Below are 3,699 nucleotides of genomic sequence, written 5' to 3'. Positions count from 1 at the left end.
GGAGATGCGGCAGGGTATCTATGCGGCAGGGTATTTATTTAGACATCAAGTAAAACCATCACTTCTAAACATCACGGTAATCATATCGTCTACAATTTCATCACATAGTAAATATCCTCGTAAGGTAGTTATAGTTACATCGCTAAATTCATCAAGCTAAATATATCAACTGTAAATTCACAATCATACGCATCCGAACATTACTTAGAGTTTTTATCCAGTTTTCATTTCATTTTTGATTAAATGAAAACTGAATAAAAAACTTTATTCACGGTTGCATTTCATTAATAATGAAAACGAAATTCGAAGATGAAAAATTATTATTATTAAATCTACCCGAAATGTACATGAAAAACAAATTTAAATCACTTTTGAAAATAGAATTTTAAAATGTAGTAAAAACATTAGATTGGAGGATGGAAGAGACATTCTAAGAAGCAAATTATGAGCAATGTTTCTTAAATTAATCGGAATTTTGCGATTTCTATATTCTCTAGTTCGATAGTTGTCATTTGCTGGCGGCAAGATGATAAATTTAAATTTGAATTGTTTATCCATTGGACAAAATGTAAAATATATTCAGTTTATATACAGTATTCGAAAGAATTAGAAAGTTTGCTTTACCTCTATTTTCAATTTCAGAAAAATGAATGCGTTTTAGGATCTGTATATTGAGCAATTTATTGAAATTTGGGTTAACTTTCTCAGAAAAGACTTTTAAAAGAACCTTTTTTAATATTGCTCCGATCAAAACTATTTTATTTCGTAATCTGCAAACTCAATACATGCGCGCACACACACACACACACACACACACACACACACACACACACACACACACACATTTATATGTTGTACAATATGCATGCATATTTACATAAATGACTTCTGTATGAACAACATTCCCTAGTCAAGGTTTTGTCTCATCATCAGTGGCGGACTGGGTGTAAAAATATTGGTTGCCAGGAGACTAAGGGAGCCCACCCGCAACTACAAAGAGATTCACCCGCAACTACAATGCTATCATTTAATTTGTTTCTTTTTTCTTTTTTTCGTAAAAAGTATTCTTTTCAAATGTCTACAAACACAACCAGGCTGAAATAATTAATACATTCTTCCAGGAGTGAATAAAAAATTCTCAGACTTGAGGGGATGGGCCCCTTAGATACTAACATAGGCCCCTTAGATACTAACATGGGCCCCCATATATGGATTCTAATGTTGCAGGGGCCCACTTGCCATCGGGCCAGCTGGCAACCTGGCCAGTCTGCCATTGCTCATCATCATTATGTGTCTTTTGGGTTGGTTTGAAGGAGTCTTAACTGCTATCTCTAGTTTATCAAGTAACTATATAAAATCTCACATACTTGTGAATATGTGTGTGCATATTAGTAATGAATAGGACAAACAATGAATGCCAAAAATACCTTTTATTTTCAAATAAAGTAATGTCTCAACTATCGCCGGTATTACGTTCCAAAACACACCTCCACCCGCGATAGATGAAAATCCGCTAGAAACAGTACCGCACTGTATACTCTTTTACTTGTTTCAGTCATTTGACTGCGACCATGCTGGAGCACCGCCTTTATAATCGAGAAAATCGACCCCAGAGTTTATTCTTTGTAAGCGTAGTACTTATTCTATCGGTCTCTTTTGACGAACTGCTACGTTACGGGGACGCAAACACACCAGCATCTGTTGTCAAGCGATGCTGGTGGGGGGGGGGGATAAACACACAAACATATACACACACATCCATATATATAATATATATATATATATATATATATATATATATATATATATATATATATATATATATATATATACGACGGGCTTCTTTCAGTTTCCGTCTACCAAATCCACTCACAAGGCTTTGGTCGGCCCAAGGCTATAATAGAAGACACTTGCCCAAGGTGCCGCGCAGTGGGACTGAACCCGAGACCATGTGGTTGGTAAGCAAGCCACTTACCACACAGCCACTCCTGCGCTTATGTATATATATATTTTTTCATAATTTGTATATATTTACTTTATTATAAATGCAAAACAACACCACAGAGGAATTGACGCAAGCTTAATTGATAAACTGTGATAGGTGAACGGCGAAATGGCGAGGGATTAATATATCTAATAATTTTGCTTCACAGTGTTAACGCAACATTTTAGGGCAGCGAGCTATGCTTTGCGTCATTTCCCTGATATTGCTAGCCTTGTGCCAAACTTTGTAATCAATATTAACGTAACATTTTTGTGAAATTTCTAAGCCAAAACTTTTTCAAGTAAAGAGGTAAAACATATGTTTCGGTGATTTCTTTTCATTCACGATAAGGAATAGTTTCGTGATTATTCTTTCAAATTTCACAATTATTGTATTTGAATATTTAAGTGAAAAATAACATATTTACCTTACAAACAACAAAATTAACTGTTTCACTAAAAAAGAAAGTTAGTAGAAGGAATTGCATTAAAAAAATCGAAATAAATTTACAGCAAATTAAATGTTTAACCAAGTGAAGATGTTAGTAAATATGTTACTATTTTAAATGTTATTCCCTCTCTCTCTCTCTCTCTCTCTCTCTCTCTCTCTCTCTCTCTCTCTCTCTCTCTCTCTCTCTCTCTCTCTCTCTCTCTCTCTCTCTCTGTTTCCAGTATTCTTACCTTGGTCTTCTTCATTTCATCAGGTTGCATTTGAGAGTGAAATAATCATGGCTATTTTTTCGGTACTGTTTTGTGAGGAGAAAAAAAAATGCTTTGACCAATAATAATGCACAAATATTATTTTTACTTCGCATGTGTGAATTTAATGAATAACTTGAATAAAATTTATTGTTTCTTCATTCTCTAAATAAATAACTTGAAAATCAACGATTGCATATTTATAATGGAAATTAGCAATTTATGACGTTATAATAGAAATATATCGAAAGAAATATATATATATATATATATAAAAAGAATAGTTTCGTGATTATACATATATATATATATTGCCCCCACTCCTTAATTTTTCTCTGTTGAAAAATCAAAATTAAAATGACGTCACAATAGAAAATTTTTAAAAACGGTCTCCTTTCATGAAATCATTAAAATAGCGTGTGAAGAATAGATGAAAAACAAATCTAAAGGCAATGATCGACAAAACTCAGACAGCAAATGTTGAATATGCAGGAAAGGAGACTAAAGTATCAATCACCTTTTAAGTGAGTGCAGTTTACTATTACAAAAGGAATATAAACGCAGACATGACTGCAAAAGAGTGCATTGGGAGTTTAGCTTCAAAACAACAGAAAAGTGATATGAACAGAAACCACAAGCTGTGATAGAAAAATGAGAATTACATGACTTTCTGGAATTTTCCCACAAAGTCTGATCATACTATTGAAGCAAGATGACCAGATATGATCATTGGAGACAAGGTAAACAGATAGAGTAAGATCATAGATTTTGCAGTTTCCTATGATAGCAGAGTCAATATCAAAGAAAATGAAAAGAAATTGAGAAATATTAGGATCTAGTCACAGAACTGAGGAGAAAGTGGAAGATAAAGGCAACAATTATTGAACTTAGCACAACTTCCAAAATGCAACCAAAAGGCCTGAAAGAGATTGGAATTGAAACTCGCATTGTCGACCTGCTGCAAAGAATCATCCTATATTCTGCAAGGATCCCTACGGAAGATTCTTGAGATTTAAC

The 3,699-nt window shown here is 33.7% G+C and overlaps 1 long non-coding RNA gene across 6 annotated transcripts in view; it reads right to left on the bottom strand.

The window, feature by feature from the left end:
- LOC106879124 (uncharacterized) overlaps window positions 1–2,894 on the bottom strand; it is a 57,698-nt gene extending 54,804 nt beyond the window's left edge. For 2 of the 6 annotated variants that reach the window (XR_016241121.1, XR_016241120.1), the window contains exon 1: window positions 2,665–2,894. This is a non-coding gene — a long non-coding RNA (uncharacterized LOC106879124). The remainder of the gene's footprint in view (window positions 1–2,664) is intronic. The other 4 variants (XR_016241119.1, XR_008263687.2, XR_016241122.1 and 1 more) reach the window with 3 other exon arrangements.
- Window positions 2,895–3,699: the final 805 nt, after the last annotated feature.

This window comes from Octopus bimaculoides, chromosome 3 (genome assembly GCF_046866305.1).
Source record: "Octopus bimaculoides isolate indiv1 chromosome 3, ASM4686630v1, whole genome shotgun sequence".
Taxonomy (NCBI): Eukaryota; Metazoa; Mollusca; class Cephalopoda; order Octopoda; family Octopodidae; genus Octopus; species Octopus bimaculoides.
This window is presented reverse-complemented; position numbering and strand designations above follow the sequence as displayed.